Source organism: Quercus robur, chromosome 8, assembly GCF_932294415.1.
Source record: "Quercus robur chromosome 8, dhQueRobu3.1, whole genome shotgun sequence".
Classification (NCBI taxonomy): Eukaryota; Viridiplantae; Streptophyta; class Magnoliopsida; order Fagales; family Fagaceae; genus Quercus; species Quercus robur.
In genome coordinates, this window is record NC_065541.1 from 25,432,011 (window position 1) to 25,452,095 (window position 20,085).

Here is a 20,085-nt window from a genome sequence, read left to right on the forward strand (position 1 = left end):
CACTACAAGCTTTGAAGAGATAAAAATGGAGGAGGATGAGTCATTCGATGAGTTCTATGCCAAGCTAAAGGACATAGTGAACTTAGCCTTCAATCTTGGGGAAACCATTCCTGAACCCAAGATTGTAAGGAAGGTGCTCAGATCTCTACCTGAGTGATTCCATGCCAAGATCACGGCAATAGAGGAATTGAAGGATATTGATAAGATTCCTTTGACTGGGCTGGTTGGAAACTAGCAGACCTACGAGCTAGGATTGATAAGGATTGGCAAGACCGGTAACGGCAAAAGCATGGCACTGAAGGCCAAGAGCAGTGAGATAGATGAGTCTTTTGATGATGAAGATTCCAAGATGAAGTCCTACATCACCAGGCAGTTCAAGAAGTTTATGAAGAACGCAAATGGAAAGGGTTTCGACAAGGACTGCAGGCAATCCAGTTCTTCTTAGTTTAAAGGTCAAGACAAAGAGAAGAAGGATGCTAAGGAAGGTGGTCAGTACACTGTTCCCGTAGAACCTAAGTGCTTTGGGTGTCAAGGTTTCGGTCACATGAAACATGAGTGTCCTACATATCTTAAGAGCATTGGGAAGAGTAAGGTACTTGCTGTCACCTTGAGCGACACCGAGCCTAAGGATGATTCTGACAATGAGGATGACAGAATCTTAAATGCCTTCACGGCCACTGTTAATCCTACTGATGGGATTGTTGTGGTTGAAGAAGAGGAATTGGTGGAATCTAAGTTTGAGAAGATGGATGATCAAGATGACATTCATACAGCCTATGAAAAACTGTACAAGCTTTCTGAGAAGCATGAGAAATTGTATAGGTTGACCACCAAGAAGCTCAGTGATGTGGAACTTGACCGTGAGGAGCTTTCCACAAAGTTTGATGAGGCTAATCAGACTATTGGAGCACTAAGGTTTGAGAACAATTTCTTGGCTGAGCTTGAGGGCGAAGCTTGATGAGATGCTCAGCATTCAGAAATCTACTTCAGATCGAACAGGTTTAGGGTATGGTCTCTCTCCTTCTAATATTGCTTCTACTAGTACTACTATTTTTGTTCCTCCTGCTAATAGTGTTAAAATTGAGAACAATGAGATTAAAACTGAATTAGCCAGTGAGAACTTAGACAAGGGTAAATCTATCTTAGGAGCACCCCTTAAGCTTGAGAAGAAAGATGTTAAAAACCCTAGGGCTAAAAAGGCTAACTCTCAAAAGTCTAAACAGAAGAAGCAGCATTTCTGTCATCATTGTGGAACTGCCGGTCATACTCGACCAAATTGCTATAAGTGGCTAGCCACTCAACAGAGCAACGGTATGATAGCATCTGGGAACCAGAATCAGCTTCAATCCTCTCTTGCTCCTCTTGGATATTTTCTCAAAGCCCTCATGTTCCTTTCGAACTTGAACGGTTTTAATTCTTCCCCCTTATCGCTGGTTCAAGGGTTTAATCAAAGGAAAGGTTCTTCTAGGGTGTGGAAGGAAAAAGGGCTCTAAGTGATTCTTTCACTTTTCTCTCTCTTTTCTTGTTTTTGTGTGTGCATTACTTCTGTGTTTTGCTTTCTAGTTTTGAGTCAGTCTAGTTTTTTTTTTTTGCTTTGGTTGTTTAACATGTTTTTGTTTGGTTATTTTTTAGTTTTGCTTTGTTTTGTTTTTATATATAAAAAAAAAAAATTGAAAAATCAGAAAAATATAAAAATAGTGTGTGTTTTGTGTACATTGGTACTTGTGTACCTTGAAAAGCCATTAAAACAAAGTTTTCTAAACTTTGTATCATTTGTAGCTTAGATGAGCATCTCTATGCACAACTAAGCAAGTGAGCTTTGTGGCTCTTGTTTGTGATGAGTAAGATTAAGTTGTCTCTTGTGCTTAACACTCATATCACTCTTTTTGACGGGAAGGACTAAAAAATCCTAAGAGAAAGGCATAAATAACCATCTCACCACTGTTGCCTGCCAATCATAATATGACACCTGTATGCTTCGGCATAGTAAAAGTGCAGTGTCAATGACATTTGTGTGCTTCGGCATAGTAAAATTGGAATGTCAAATATCATTGGGTATTTCTTTTCTCTCTCTTATATGCCCATGCATGATATGCTTAAAGAAAAAAAAATATGCAAAGAAAAATCAAAAGCAAAAAGATCAAAAATGCTTTAAAAATGATTACAAGCGTGTATTCTAGGAGATGTGGGAGCTATAGGATGTACCTCAAAGGTGATAGTCTCCATTAAGCAGTTATGATTGTGTGTGAGTTAAAGTGATTTTCTCATATCTCAAATCGTCATAACATGTATACACTTATGCAATCTTGCGATGTTTTTCACATACAACATGCAATATTCTTTGCTACTCTTGATACATGTGCAGGTACAATGTGATTTGGCCATCACAAGGTTTTACATGTGTTAATGTATGCTCACTAAACTGTCTTCACTTGTTTTTGGAATATAAAATTGGTTAGACATGTTTAGTGTGTGTGTGTGTTTTTGAGATCCATGTGCTTAAAAATCTTTGTTGAGAGATGTTTTTGAAAGCATAATATGCTGTTTGGATCATTGGTTGAGTTGCATGCTTAATTGCATTCATGTTTGTGTTTTTCTCTTCTCGAAAAACTGTTTTGAAAAGCTGGCTTGACACCTCCTTGACACCTCCTCGATAGCTAGTTATTGTCGAGCTTCCTAAGCTTTTTCTTATTGCAATCTCGCTAGCACCTCGACACCTTGTGGATCGATCGAGAAAGTTTCTGTCCCCTCGATAGCTTCTCGACACCTGGTGGATCGATCGAGCTTCATCTCTTGCTTCTGGTGTTTGTATTCCTCCATAGCTTCTCGACACATTATCTGTCGACGTTGTGTTTCTCGAAACCTACTCAACAGATTCCTCGACACCTTATCTGTCGAGATTTACTGAAGGTTCTATTTAAGCTCCTCGTGCGATCCGTCTGTCATTTTCTCGTTATCTCTCTCGATTGATCTCTGTTTTCTCTCCCAAACAATCTCTTCTCTCCCTCAAATTTGTTCTATAACGCTCTTCAAGCTTCACCAAGTTTTCTTCACGTGGTAAGCTTCTATTCTCTTGCATTTCATGCATTCATGTTTTTGAGACCTAAGTTTTGGGATTTTTTTTAAAAATTTTGGGTTTTTCAAAATTGATGAGATTTTGTTGAAAATTTGGGTTAGTTTTAGAAGATTTGATCTTAAAAACTTCATGCATTGTATTACATTTACATTATAACAGTATTATCATGCATTTAGATGTGTGCAATCTCTTTGTGTGCTGATAGTATTGGATTGGACTGAGCCTATGATGTATTTACTTTTCACGTCAATGTTCATGCATTCTCCATGCACATGTACTTCTTTTCACATATTCTTCTTATTGAGAACTGTGTTGGGACTTTTTTGGTTGTCTTTTTCACTTTCTCCCTCTCATTCTGTTTACGTTAGTCATGTCTATGGCACCTAAGCGTAAATCTACTCTGGCTCGGAACCCTCTTTGTTCCGATGCTTCTTCATCTTCTGATCATGCACCTCTTTCTCTTCGGTTCGATGATGATGCCCACAAGGCATTTTCGGAGAACTTTTCCCGATGAGGCATTCATTCGGAGCGTCGAGTCATTTTGGTTCATTTTGTTGACACTGACCTTCCCACTGTCATTCACAGTCGGGAATGGGAGTCTTTTTGTGATGAGCCTGTCACTTGTTCTCTCGTGCTAATTCAGGAGTTCTACTCCAACATGCACGGGATTGACCGTTTTGTACCTCATTTCGTTACTCGTGTCAGAGGTATTTCTATTCCTGTCACACTACAGCTTGTTGCAGATGTGCTTAGGGTTCCCAAGATAGAGTTTCCCGACTATCCTTCTTGTGAGCGTTTGAGGACTGTGTCTAAGGATGAGCTCATGTCCGCTTTTTGTGAGCGTCCTTCAGAGTGGGGTGAGCGCCAGTTCACTTACTATTCGGCCTTTGCAAAAGGCTCGCGGTTTTTGAACATGGTGATGACCTTTGTTCTTTATCCTCTCTCACACTACAACTACATTACGGAGTCTCGTGCTCGTTTCTTGTTATCCCTTCTTGAGCATCTTACCATTAACTTCACCTCCCACTTTATTTTGTCTTTGATAGATGTTTTTCAGGATGTGGCGTCCCGTGATAAGCTCATCTTTCCTTCTGCTATCAAGAGGATTTTATGCCACTTCTTTGTCCCTTTTCCTGCGTCCGACCCCTTCACTTACATGTGTGCCATAGATTCCGCTACCGTAAAACGTAGTGAAGCGTAGTTTAGGTCACGATAGCAGGATTCTACACCTCCTTCCCGATCGACTCCATCTCGTTCTACTCGACCCACATCCGCTTCTCCTTCTTCGGGCGATGTGACTCTTGGAGACATCATGACACAGCTTCAGCGCATGGATGCTCGCCTCGATACACTCTCCACAGAATTGTATCAGGTGAATGTTCGTGTTGGCTGCATTGCTAGACGGCAGGCGACTATGGGCGGTTTTGCTCCTGAGGCTACTCCTTCACCTCCTCCTCCCGTGGCTTCTGATTCTGAGGACAAGGATGCTGATGATGGTGATAACGATGATGCTTCAGATGATGATGATGATGGAGATGCTAGCTCTACCGATGAGATGTCTACCTGACATTCTTACCCTTTGTCATTCGTGACAAAAAGGGGGAGTAGTTTTGGTTATGAGAGTTACTATAGGTCTTTTTGTGAGGGGGAGTGTTGTTGAGTTCTGGGGGATGTAGTGAGGATATTATTTATCTTTTTGTTTCTTTTCATTTCTTTTTAGATACATTATTCTTGTACATGAGTTCTTGTGACTATTTATAGACATACATTGTACTTATTTCCTTATTTATGTTGATGTATGTTCTTCTTTCACCTACCCCTTCATGTGTTGTTTCTTTTCTCCCTTTATACACATGCTTCATATTACTTGTATGCAATCTATTATTTCTGTTTCACACTAAGATGCCTTGATGAATTTTGTTTAAAGTGTTTCAGAAATACAGGTTGTCAAAGTTTACTTGTCATAAACTCTCTTCTTGCAAAGTTTTTCAAGAGTTTGTGTTAAGATAGATTTTATTGTATTTAACAAGTGAAAATGAGTTGAGTGATTTATGACTTTTTTCATATGTTCATTTGTTTGTCACAGATTGCCAAAGGGGGAGATTGTTAGGACATATGTGGTTCACATGTTAAGAACATATGTAATGATTTTATGTAATTGGCTAATCCTTTGACAAAACGCACATTAGTTGTAATTGGGTAGTTCTAGGATGTGTTCAAATACTTCAAGAAACAAAGTTTTAAGATCAAGTGTTGAAGTCATCAAGTCTATACAAGAAACAAGCTGAGAAGTGCAAAATCATTAAAGCTCGACAGCTGCATCTATTGAGGTTTAAGGAAGCTGTTTAGCCCGTGGCTTGACAGCTGCTCGACAGCTTATCTGTCGAGATTTAAGAAATTCAGAATTCTGATATGATTTCTTGGAATCCATGATAATGTGTTTAGGTCTTCTTTTCTTCTAACCCTAAACATATAAAAAGATTATTTTAAGGGCCGTCAAAGAGTACACAAGTTGCACAAGCATTGAGCAAACTCTGTTCAAGCAAATTGTGACCGGAGACGAAGTTCTTGTCCTAATTCATCTCTTTCTCTTGAAGAAGTTGTTGTGTATGTGCACCGTAGGGTTTTATAACCAAGCATCTTTTTGATTTTCATCGTGTGGATGAACTGAAGAACTTTGCAGCCCACAACCTTCTTAGTTGGTGATTGAAGTCGCGTATTGGAATCTGTACAATTGGTTAGTCACGTACTTGGGAGCCGGGCATCAGAAAGGGGAACTGTCACTACAGAACAAGTCCAATTGGGTATTGGAGTAAGGGTTTAACTGTAGGTTGGTAAGGTACTTGGGATTCCTTTACTTGTAACCGCTTGTTGTGATAATAGTGGAGTTTTGGGAGTGGTGACCTAAAAATCACCCGGTGGGGTTTTTGCCGTTAGGTTTTCCCTATTCATAAACAAATCACTGTATCTTTTATTTTTTGCTGCATATTTAGTTATTTAGTGATTTGTTTGTGCTACCACGCGCTTTGCATATTAATTTGATTAATTAATAAACTTGGTTAATTAATGAATTAATTCATCACAAGGGGTCAATTCGTTTTTGGCCTATCAAACGTTATTTTGGCTTCATTTTTGGCCAAATCAAGCTGAGACAAGCCGAAAAAGAGAATTTTTTTTTTTTTTTTTTGATACCGTTTCTACTCAACACGAGCTAGAGCATTTGCAAAAAAAAATTAAAAAAACATCATTTTGGCTTTATTTCTAACCAAACCGGGCCGGGATAAGTCAAAAAAGAGATAAACAAATTTTTGTTTCGGGAACCGTTTCTGCCTGACCTGGCATGGAGCATTCCCAAAAAAATTCAAAAAATTAAGAAATGTCATTCTGGCTTCATTTGTAGCCAAATTTGGCCGAGACAGGCTGTAAAAGAGAAAAAAAAAATCGTTCTAGGTATCATTTCTACTCGTCCTAGGCTGGTGCATTCCCAAAAAAATAGTAAAAAAATTGAAAAATTGAAAAAACGTCATTTAGGATTAATCTCAAGCCAAACCGGGCTAGGACAAGCTGAAAAAGAGAAAAAAATTATCTTTACGGGTACCGTATCTACCCAACCTCAGTTGATGCAGTCCCAAAAAAAAAAAAAAAAGCAATAGTAAAAAAATTCAAAAACATCATTCTACTCTCATTTCTATCCAAACTGGGATGAGAAAAGTAGAAAAAAAAAATTTCATTCTAAGTACTGTTTCTGCCTTACCCGAGCTAGAGCATTCCCAATTTTTTTTTTTTTTTTAAAAAGTAAAAAAATTAAAAAACGTCATTTTGGCTTCATTTATAGAAAAACCAAACCGGGACAGGTTGAAAAAGAGATAAAATTTTTTTCATTTCGGGTAGGGCTGTAAATGAACCAAGTCGATCATGAACGACTCGGGTTCGGCTCAATAAAAAGCTTGTTCATGTTTGTTTATTTATATATAAGCCAAGCTTGAGCCTTAGTTTTAGGCTTGTTTAATAAACAAGCTGAGTCCAAGCAAAAAAATTTGTTCACGATCAAGCTCGTGAGCAATTAGGCTTGATACACAACAATTCAAGTATAGACTCATTTATAAGTTTATATGTGTTAGTTAAATATACTCATTACACATATTTTAATAATGACCTGGCCAACATGAAACCATTACCTATATTACCTTAATTTTTTCCTTCCCTTTAAATTGATCAAGAACCACTTTAGACCATAGTTACATTTAAAAATAAATAAATAATTAAGTAGGCCACATATGATCCTTCCCTATCAATCATCTAAATTAAAGTTATGAAACATGTTAGTATTTTTTCATTCATAATGGTTACAAATAGGTATTTTTTTAGTCCGTCACCATCTAATGTAAATGTAAAAATTGTATTTTGAACAATTGTTGAAGCTATAGACAAGGAATGATGAATGAATGAATTTAATTATGTAAATTATTAATTTGAATAATGATTAATCACAAGTAAGACTAAATGCATGATAAAATGAGTATACTATTTTCTTTTTTCTTAATTTTAGAGATTTAAGCATTTAATAATGTAATTTTTTTAGATCTCAAGCTCAAAAACTTGACCTGAGCTCGACTTTGAGCTTGATATTAAGCTTGAGTTTGGCTTGACTAATTAATCAAGCCAAGCTCAAGCTTTTTGGCTTTCCCACAAGCTCAAGCTCAAACACTATTTTTAGGCTCATCACAAGCTCAAAAAACGTCATTCTGGCTTCATTTCTAAACAACCAGGGTCGGGACAGGCAGAAAAAGAGAAAAAAAAAATTTTCGTTCCGGGTACCATTTTGCCCGATGCGGGCCAAAACATTCCCAAAAAAATTTTAAAAAAAAAAAAACTCAAAAAATTAAAGAAAAACTCTTATTCTAGCCTCATTTCTAGCTAAACCAAGATGTGATGCGAACCTTAATCGACACGCTTTGAGACCTAACAAATAATATTGGAATAATTACCCAAGAAAGCTAAAATTCAGTTTTTGATAGAACCCTGACCCAACGTTTATAAGTGAAACACGAACCAAAAGTATAAGTAACAGACCTTGACCCAATGATTATAATTAAATCATGAACCGAAGGTATAAAGTTTGAATGCCACAAGAAAGAATCCCTGATAATTCACAGTTCTTGAAGAACCAAAAGAAGAGCAAAGCCTCACATTTTTCTTATTTTTTATTCCATAACCCTCTATTACAATGAGTGCATGCTATTTATAAGACATGACTTGAAAATAGAAAATATAAAAAACGTACTAAATAATAAAACCCTAAATAAAAGTTGATTTGGTTTGAAATTAGTAGATCCAAAATAGGAAAATAGCTAAAAAACGTTCTAAATAATAAAAGCCTAAAATTAAGGTAGATCTGGTATGAAATTAGAAGCTCCAAAATAGAAAAAATGTCTATTAACTGATATGGAGCTGGAAAGTCAATCAGCCGTTAATCCACGCCATAAATCACGCCCAATTAAGCAAGATCAACCCTCAATAGCTTGGATTAAATTTATTACGCCTTCATCTTCCTTTGGGCCAAGCTTGGAATGTCCTGCGTTAGAATCAACCCAAATCTCTTGAATCAGTCCATTAAGTGCTTCTTTGATCTTCTTGGATCTTACTCTAGTAATAGGCCCAACTGAAACATGCAATGGATCCTTGAATGCTTGTTGATTCTCATCAGGATGGGATAGCCCAAAAAAGAGGAATTTTTTTTTTTTTTTTCGGTCCTAGTACCGTTTCTGCCCCACGTGGGCTAAAGCATTCCCAAAAAAATTCAAAAAATTAAAATACGACATTCCGGCTTCATTTCTAGAAAAACCGGGTCGGGACAGTTTGAAAAAGAGAAATTTTTTTTCGTTCCAGGTATTCTTATTTTTCTTTTTGGAAGGCATAACAAATTGAAGATATAGTATATGATAGTAGGTCTAAAACAAAACTAAAATCAAAGTAGAAATTTTATTCATATATATATATATATTGTTTTGCTTTCAAAGTTGGCTAAATTAATAATGTTTATCATGTGTTGGATGGAATTCATGATATATGTAATGGTTAGTGGAACTCATTTGCTGTTTCATATATCAATGTTTAGTATTTTTAAAATAGGCAAATACTTCCATTCTTCATATTTTTATAATAGGTCTTGATGCCTACAACGTCCCATTAAAGATTATGCCACTTAGTTTAGTGTTTTGAAGTGCATTGTTTTCCCATAACGTTGTACTGTAACAACTCAAGATGTTGGTTATTGTGTCTTTTATATCACAGAGGTGTAACAATGTATATTTTCTTTATTTGTAAGCAGTCAATTTACGTATTTGCAAGCCAATTTAGTAAGGACAAGTGAAATGATTTGCTGGTGGTAATGTAGTTGAGAAGATTTTGGATTCGTAAGTCAACCTTTTTTTTATTTATTTAAAATGTGAGCTAATGTAAATTTTTTTATTCAAGGTTTTCTTATAAATTGTTCAATATACATTTGGCAGTCAAACAGATTCATTTCGAATTGAATAAATTTTTTTATTTCAGTTGTTTTCAATAACTGAAATTTAGTTTGTTTTCGGAAGAATTCTGTCAGTTTATCAGCAATAAAATAGTGTAGAAAACCGAGGTACAATGCACAATTAACCACCACAGGAATATAGTTTTAGTAGTTGGGAGCTACCAAAGTGGGTGCCGTTATAGGAAATTCAGTGTTTCTTCCAATGACTGCTATGCCAAAAAAAAAAAAAAAAAAAAAAAGACAATTTGAAAATCCTCTAGAAGTTGAATTGGTAGCTGTTTTGCATTGCTAGAATTTTGCTCATGAAGAACAAAAAAAGGCTTATATTTTAGAAGGTTATTTAGGTATTGTTGCTTTGGTATATGAATGAAAATAATTAATTATTTACTGAGTTTTGATTTTTTTTTTCAATATTCTGGAGTATTTAATAAGACCCACTTTTTGGATATGTAAATTCAAGTGCTATTTGAGAAGAATAGAAAGTAGTTTGTACCAACTGAGAAGTTTTTTTTTTTTTTTTTTTAATGTTGTTTGTGCAGAAATGGAAGTCTTTTTCTTTCAAAGTTCTTTTTGATAAGTAATTAAAGTAGAATTAATAGTCTATCTAAAGTGAAGGACTTTGAATATGTTCTCCTTACATGGAGCTCAAAAGGTTGTATTAGTTTCTATTATTTCAAAGGTTACATTTGAATAGGTCTTCATTATGCTATTGCCTTCCAGTTGGAAACAATCACCCATTTAGCACACCAAAGAATCCATTTGAGGGGGTTCCACATACGTGCTATAGTTTTTGCAGGTGGCTGATGATGACTCAATTCATCCAAGTGAATCAAATCTGGCATTTATAGTACATTAGGCCTAGCTAGAATATGGCTTTGCTCACTAGATGTTTTTTTAGTTAATAAGTACTTAGACTTTATTTTTTGCTATGGGGAATTTTGGACTTTTGACATTGTTATTGAACCTGGCTCTACATCGCACAATTGTAATTTTTGTTTTTTGAATTGATTGGCATTATTAAAACAAAGCCTTTAATAAACATATTAATTGTTGTATTTTATTATATTGTTATGTCAATTTGATGAGGGAGTTTTACATATGTGCTATAGTTTTTGCAGGTGGCTGATGATGACTCAATTCATCCAAGTGAAACAGAGTTGGCATTTATAGTAAATCAGGCCTAGCTAGAATATGGCTTTGCTCACTAGATATTTTTTTTTTGGTTAATAAGTACTTAGACTTTATTTTTTGCTATGGGGAATTTTGGACTTTTGACATTGTTATTGAACCTGACTCTACATCACATAATTGTAATTTTTGTTTTTTGAATTGATTGGCATTATTAAAACAAAGTCTTTAATAAACATATTAATTGTTATATTTTATTGTATTGTTATGTCAATTTGATGGTATTTTAAAAGTATAAAATTTTCCCTACGCATTGCGTGGGTTAAATGCTAGTATATTTAATAGTCAAAACGTTTGATTTTTTGTTGACCGTGCCTCATTGCACCATGTGACTATATAAATTTATGCCATATTTACATTTAAAAAAAATGGAAAAATTGTGCCTTTTGACATCAGCAATTTTTTCTTTTTCATGCCTGAATTCGATCGCATATTTGAAGGTCTTCTCGGATTTCGATTGCGCTGACCTTGGTGTCCCTAGAAAGGTTTGGATAGCTAGTTACCAGAACACTAAAGAAATTGAAATTCCAACGGTTGGATCAAAAGTTATGGCCTCAAGAATCAAGCTGACGCACTTTGCACAGTTTTCAGGATATCTCAATCTTTTTAACTCCAATTTTGACCCATGAATAGTTGTTGGAAAAGGATTTTAATAATCTTTGCAATGACACTAGTCCCAACCTGTTTCGATGGTTGGATCAAAATTAGAGTTTTTGGAGCCCCCGAGATTTAACCTCGGGTCAAACTTGGTCAAAGTTGACCAAAATAACTGAGTAACTCGGGTTTGATTTAGAAACATGAAAAATGTTGTTTTGGGATGATTTTGAATGACTTTGACTTTTGGTCAACCTAGGGTTGACCAAGGGCATTTTGGTCAATTTGACCTGAAATGGAATTTTGAGTGCTCCGATGCTCGAATGGGTTGTGTCACGTCAATATAGATGTTTTCGTGGCCCTAAGGAAGAAAGTTAATATTTTTGGAATTTTTGGGGTTTGGCATGCAAATCGAGGGCAGACAAAATATAGTATCTAGACATGTATCATGGCAACTCATATCAAACCTAACATACAGCTATAATTCATCTCATATTAAACCTAACACACATCTATCATGAATATCATATTATCTCATCCAAAGCAGTAAACCAATAATGGCAGAAACATAGGCATGGAAAGATCAAAATAAACATGTGATTGTATCTAAATATCAAGAACAACTCATCTAAACAAATGTATTCATATTCATTATCAAACCTATATTCCAAATGCATGTTCATGTGAATCCATGACTTATCTTTTTCCAACACAGCACCTATGCATCAATGCATGGACAAATGAATGCATGCTCATGGCAATGCAAAGAAATCTGAAAGTTCAATTAGTGTGTAAAACACTAATGAATGTTCAGACCCCTAATTTTAACAATACCAACACAAACTTATACACAAACAATATATGTGCAGAATGATGAATATAAGGTATAACCAAATAGGTAAAGCACTCTAAACCATAATTAATCACAAACACAATAGTAATTAAAAGGTAAAGAGTAAGGGAAGAGAGATGCAAACACAAAAATAACACCAACACGTGTTATCAAAGAGGAAACCAAAGAACTCGACAAAAAACCTCTCCGCTGTCCTCCAAGCGGTCAAATGATCTACTAAAGAATAATGTTGGGATACATGAATAGCAAAAGACCCTCCAAGCCTAATCTACCTAATGAACCTAAGCCCTCCAAGCTTCTTGCTCCAACAAGGATACGCCTAACCTTGTCTTCTTTAGCTTCCCGGATCTCGCAATAAGCCCATTGCATCAACCAAGTAAATTGCTCATCTCTGAAATGCTTCCCAAACACCAAAATACCTCCTCATTGATATGGGTATGGTGAGATAAGGATTTGGCAAAATGTACCTCTCAAGGATATGTCAATGGAAAGGGTGAGAGTAGAGGAATTTGGAGAATCAAATGACAAAGATTGTGGATGAGTCAATCTTGTTTTTCTCTAGGGTTTCTCTCTCAAAATTCTCTTTAGAAGCTCTCTTCATTTTATGGGTATAAGGATATTTATAGTAGTGTATGTGAGGAATGTGAAAAGTCAGTTTTCATCCAAACAGGGCATTCTGGTGACTCAGTCTCATGAGTGGAACGAGTCGCGAGCTAACTACCTAGCTAGACTATACATTTTTTCCTATAGTGCTCTAGCTATCGTGACCCTTCAGTTCCCTGCATGCTTCACACGTGTGCCACTATGGCGACTTGCCAGTCGCGAGTCAGTCACGAGATCCAATCGCGAGACTCCTCTTGAATGCACACAACTTGAGTTTCTTTACACTCTCTCACACACAATCCTTACATTATTCCCACCTAAATATAGGGTATCTAATTGCTAAAATATAAGCGAATTTGGCATAGAATAAAGCCAACACTTAATTGAATAAATTCAACCATACAAAATCATTGAAGGAAAACCCTAATCTAACATGTTAAGGACAAACAAACACACAAGAAAAGAAACCGAGACTTATAAGCATAGGACAAGACAAGACAAAAGCATGTTAAACAAGAGAAATAAAGAAACAGAAGCAAAAATGGTTGAATTAGGGTGTCTAGGCACGAGTATACGTGGGCATACATGGGCTTGCGTACGCAGCACAATTGTATGCATACACATACTTCGAGTATATGTGTGCATACAAAAAGCATGCATACGCATACACACTCTAAAACCCTAACCCAGAAACACATAAATGCAGAACAGGGTAGAAACAAAACTAACAACCTAGCATGCTTGAAATGATAAAGTGATGAAAACCTAAACTAAGCAGACATGTTATATCTTAAATAATCAAGAAAAAAAGAAACAGAAAGATTAAAGAAAGAAAGGAAAAAAAAAAGAGTTAGAATATATCCTCAAAACATAAAACTCCTTATCTTGATTTTGACCGTTTCCCTTAGTCAATCTATTCACAATCAAATATAAAAGTGATTAGTAAGCTTGAAACTCGAAGATTAAGGCCAAAAAAGGCCTTAATTAGAAATTTTTTGTCTTGAGGATGTTTTGTGAAAAACTCCCTCTTTGATTCACTATTTCTAGTGAATCTTGGGTTTTCCCTTAGCATTTTCTGTGTGTTTTGAAAAGCTACTATGTATGCCTTTATATAGTTGAAAACTGGGGGTTTGGAACGGCTTCTAAACGATGTAGGATTCATTCTAAATGTCACACTTAATGTTGAAAAGCTTGTCTTTCATAGTTTCTGGAACCCTAGCATGCGTGCGGAGGCCCATGTATGTGTACGCATGAATGAGACATGCGTACACAACTTTGGGACATGCTTGCGCATACGCGTGTATGCGTATGCATGCTCTAGGGTTTCTTAGCCTTAATTTTCCAAAAATAAATTTATCTAGTTCATGAAAAAGTTAAATTTTTCCGAAAAAACTTTCCTCAAGTCAATTTCAATTTGATTGAGCCCTAAACCAACCTTGGGCTTTAGAATTCCAACATCATAGGGGAATGGGGGCCCGAGTTGTAAAGGGTACAAAATGCAGTGTCTACAGATGCCTCTCTTTTGATTTGTGAGCTCTGCTAATGGTATCAAAAGAATAAGAGACAAAACATTTTGTTTCCAAATACGGCTCAAGCCCAACCCACGCACATGGCAAACAACACTCATACATGGGGTGGGGTGCAACTCCATAGAGTTGCATGGGATTCGTATGTCCGAATTCCCACCTTTGTCGCTTGGGAAACGAGCAACGATAGGATCACTATCCCAGAACCTATTTTGCCCATGGCAAGCAAAAGGCTAGTGACTCACTATCCTAGAGTCACTTAAAAAGAAAAAGAAGCATGGTCAACGGTTGCAATCATCGACCAAACAAACCAGGTGCTCTTACAAGCTTAAAATGATATATATATGGTTTCCATTTGGGGCTCTTGCCTCAAACTTCTTCGGGTGGCTTTCACCTTTAGGCAATTCTTGTTTTCTATCTCCATCCCTACCTTTTCAGGTAAGGCTCTTGCCTCATGGTGACCTAGGTTTCTCTCCCTATCTATACATCTTTCATTGTGCCTGCATGTTCAATTCCTTGAGGATATGTGCACAAGTGGCCTTAGTAACTTTGACTCACGAGGAAGTCCTTGGTGTATGATCTGTTGGGAAGAATAACTCACTGAGGAGTGTGTTGGTGACCCATTGGGAGACTTCTTGGGGATTTGACTCATAAGGAAGTCCTTAAGGGTGTGTAGTTGCTTGAGAAAAGTAACTTGCTAAGAAGTGTTAGTGGTGATTTTGACTTTTGAGGAAGTATTTGATGTTGTATGGTTCACTGGGGAAAATTTTCTTCCTTTCCTTCATGACTCACTGGGGAACTTGTGTTGATGTCACTCATAAGGGAGTCTTATCAACTTCATAGGGAACTACTATTCTTCACAACCTTCGGGGAAGTTGTCCTTGAACATTGGATCCGCAGGGGAATCCTCTATAATACTGTAACTTACTAGAGATTTTGTTAATGGTCTTAACTCACGGGGAGTTTCCTTAGTGAATCTTGATCCGTTGAGGGATGTTTTTGATACTTTCAAACCTACTGGGGATGCTTTGAGAGACTTTGTGTCTTTTACACAACTAAAGGTATTTCTGGGTGCATTTTTGAATTTTTTGTTGTACTTCCTATCTTCTGGGTACCTGCTGGGGATATTTGGAATTTTGTTTTTTACTACACTACTTGTAGTTTAGTGGAGGGGGGGGGGGGGGAGGGGGGCGCTAATCTACATGTAGTTTAACCCACCAGGTGCCTTCCCACCTCTTCATATTTTTCCAACAGTTACCAAATGTTTCTTCTTCTTCTTCTTCTTATTTCTCTACATCTTCCTCATCTCTTCATTTTCTATTGAACTCTCCAACTTCCATCTTTTTCTCTATAAAAACACTCTACCTTTCTCTTATTCCTCATCCTTTCACAATCTGATCTTCTCATCCTCTTTCAAACTCTCTCATCTTCTCCAATGGCACCTAAGTCTAAGAAGACGTCCTACGTGATTTTTGGCAATGTGTTCAACCTCACCCGTTGGAATGGGGCTGTAAGGCTAAACGAGTCTCCTCCATTAATCTATAGGGCACAAGATCATCTTTCAGAGAATGCAAGGACCGGATTCATAAGTTTTCCAAAATTTTCTCATTTTCGAGTTTTGCTATGATCTTCCATTTTAATATGTTTTTGGACATGTGAATGCTTGGGTATTGTTGTGGGTTGGGTTTAGATGAAAACCTGACACCTTAGGAGGGGTAGGAACATGTTTAGGATGAGTTTTGATCAAAAGGTGGTCAGAAATGTCGAAGAACACTCTTTGTTTGTGTTCATGCGTGCGCATGTATTGGGCCTGTGTACATAGCTTGTATTTATGCATATGCATACTTGATTCCTGCGTATGCATGTAGCGTCTCTACGTATGCATACATAGACCTATGTGCGCATGTTGGCACTCAAAAACCCATATTTGACTATTTTAGCTCCTTTTTCACTTTTTTTCTCATCCGAAAACCATTCTAATGTTTTTTTTTTTTTTTTTTTTTTTTTTTTTTTTTTTTTTTTTTTTACAGATCTACCTCTATTCTCGTGTAGGGGAAGCACCAATTGTGTTGCTTCATGGTATGGGGTCTTAACTGATGACACAAAGGCCTTTATACGTGCAGCGGGCTTCGAGCCCATCATCCACCTACTACCGGAGAGTCATGCTAATGCTATTTTGGTGCAGTCTTTGGCTAAGAAGTGGAGGGACACTACCTATACCTTCCACATTGTTAATAGGGAGATGACAGTGACTCCCCACGACTTCCATTGGGTGACTGGCCTTCGATGTGATAGGGCGATCATTAGTTTGGAAGATGAGTTGGGTGTGCAGCTAGGCATAGAATTGTTGGGGCGAAGGTACATGATGGATAGGATCCATTATTTTGACATCGAGTCATATTACAAGCCTCTTCCATGGGTGATGCCTAGGGATTATGCCTGGATGGTTAAGGCATTCCAGTTTTACATATTGGGGGCGTACCTCTTCACCAATGGAGGGCAAATAGTTTCCTTGAGGTGGTTGACCCTCTTCCACAATTTTGAGGATGCTTGGGGGGCCAACTGGGGTTAGGCTTGCCTTGCATACCTTTACTCTTTCTTGGACATGCTCAACTGTGGGACTTCGCATCAATTGGTGCGGCCTTGGAAGCTCTTTTAGGTTGGTTTTCTTTTTATTATATGTATGTACTTTTTATTCTTGCAATTGTGTTCATCCATATGTCATCTAGGCTTAACAAAATTGTACCTTATGTTCTTGCAAACTGCATTAAGTCTTTATCTCATAAACTACATCTACATTCACATCCATACCTTGTAAACTATACTTGCTTTTCTTGCAAACTGTCATCTTACAAACTGTCGTCTTGCAAATTGTCATCTTATTGCTCATGGAGCTGAGGTGGATCATAACACAGGGTCTTATTACTCGTGGAGCTGAGGTGGACTTGAAGAGCTTCTCCCATTATCCTCTTTCGCAAGTTTCCTAGGATCTGTCTTTTAACCATATGTGTTGTCACAGGTCATTTGGAGTCCATGGGCGGGTTTTCCTCCTATTACGAACCCAAACTTGGAGGCCGCTACCATCATCACCTTTGGGATCCCCAATGGTGATACATCTTAAAGCGGGATCCCAACAAGTGACTATGGCCTCCAACAAGTGCCAATCTAGAGAAGTGCGAAATAGTGCAGTTGCATTTTCGAGGAATGCTTGATGTAAGCCAGGTTGTTGGAAGTGAATGAAGGCCACCACCCCTTAAGCATCCTCTCATGGAAAGTCTGCCTCTCAAGCTCCACAACTGTGTCATAAGATTTGCACTCAAGAGCATCCATGCTCAAATATGAGAAAGTGTAGTGTTTTGATGCCAATCTGTGTAAGAAAATGCAAGAAAATGATGTTTTTAGATGTTTTAAATGAAGAAAATAGGTAGGAGAAGACCTAAAAAATTGGATAGCGGAATATGGGAGGTCTGGAGGGTGCCCAGACCTTTATGCATGATTTTTGGGGCTGGTGCACCCCTAAGGGTTGCCTGTCCTAGCCGGTGCACCTTAAAGGGTCATCGAACCTCAGGACACATGCCAAGCCTCTTCAGGCCCCCCAGCACATCCCCACATGCTTTTCACCACTGAATTTGAAAAATGAAATGTTTCGAACAGCTTTGGATCAAAGATTCTCGTGCACTGATAGTGGAACGGAGGCGGTTTAGTAGCAAACCGATCCATTTGGAAATTCTCATGCAAATCGAGACCCACAAAACCTACACTAGGGTAGTTTATTTGCGTTTCTCATCCGTTATCTTAGAATATCTTGAACCTCATTGTTGAAACCCAGTTTACCCGGTTTAGGGGTCGATTCAGCCTATGTCTTCAGGACACGTGATGGGTTAGTGCCAAGGTCATTCCCAATCTTTAATAACGGTTTATCTAGGTTGATATGAAGATGGAAAAAGCTAATTTTCACATGTTATTCCTCTGGGGAATTTTCGAAAGACCAATCGGTTTAGTGGATAGCTAGGTCCGGTCAATGCACAAGGCAAATCCGAGAGAACCATTATGGTGTGATCGTCCAGTACGAGTTGGATCCCATTTCAAGTCGACTCATCAGTTTAGAACCGTGCAAAATCCACAGTAGGGTAGTTTATTTTGCGCAGTTCGATCCATTTCTGTAAATCGATGTGCCTAAAATTAAAGCTTTAGGTGTAATGTTGGGTCCATCCCACCGGGAATTTTTCCTCTCATGTCAGAAACTGCATAAAACCTATACTGGGGCAGTTTTATTTTATACTGTCACTCCATTTCATCTCCCTAGTGGAACAATCTTTACCAGAGTCTACAAGTAAATCCGTGCGAATACAGTGTGATACAGATGCTAGATATGATATGCAAACCAATGTAGGGTGAATATAAAATATAAACTAATGCAAGAATATCGTTTATCCTAGAGATGTGACAATTCATAAGCAAAAAGCGGTGGTACAACAAACTTATAAATGCTAAATGCTACTGACATACGTACATCTAAGGCCTACTAGGGGCCAATGTCAAGATACATACCTTTGAGGCCCACTATGAGGCGATAATATATACATACATATCTAAAGCCTACCAAGAGGCAATGTCAAGAAACATACATCTGAGGCCCACTATGGGGCAATAATACATACATGTCAAAGGCCTACCAAGAGGCAATATAATATAATACATATCAGGCCTGAAAGTTCAAAAACGTGTACCAATACACTTTTGAACGTTTAGACCCCCAAAAATTAACTTAACCAACACAAGCAATATGTTAAACAACAAGTGTGCGGAAACTTAACATATGCTATAATGTGAAATAGGATAAAAACTATCTAAGCCATAACATAATAAAATCACAGCAGATAATATAAAGGCAAAGATAGAGAGGAAGGAAGATGCAAATACAAAGACAACACGCGATGTGTTATCGAAGAGGAAACCGAAGACCTCGGCGAAAAACCTCTCCGCCGCCCTCCAAGCGGTAATCAATCCACTAGAAAATACAGTTGGGATACAAGGACAGCAATAGACCCTCCAAGCCTAATCTACCCAGTGCACCTAAGCCCTCCAAGCTTCTTGCTCCAACGAGGTTGCGCCGAACCTTTTTCTTTTCTAGCTTCCCGGATTCCGCTACTAGACCGTAGCATCAACCAATGAATATTGGCTCCTTCCTAACTGCTTCCCAGAACTCCAAACGACTGTCTCACAGAGATGATAATGGTGAGAACCAGGTTTGGTATAATGCCTCTCAAGGTTTTGACAATGGAGAGGAAGAGAGTGAGGGAATTTGATGAGACTCTAAGGTATAGATTGTGGGTGAAACAATCTTGTTTTTCTTTAGGGTTTCTCTCTCAAAATTCTCTCTGGAAGCTCACTTTCAATCGTGGGTTAAAGGGGTATTTATACTAGAGTGGAGAGGAATGTGAAACGTCAGGTTTTGGCAAAACAGGGGTGGCTCGCGGCTTGACCTCGCGGCTTGACCAAGTCGCGAGATCCAGTCGCGAGATAACCGTATGGCCAGTTGTCCTGTTTTGTCCTGTAGTGCTCCAGCTAGCATGACTGTTCATCTTCCAGCATGCTTGGCACGTGTGCAGCTTCTGGCGGCTTGCAGCCGCGAGTCCCAGCCGCGACACTCTGTTTTCTTGCACACTCTTGAGCAATCTTCACTCTATCTCACTCACTACCCTTACAACAAACC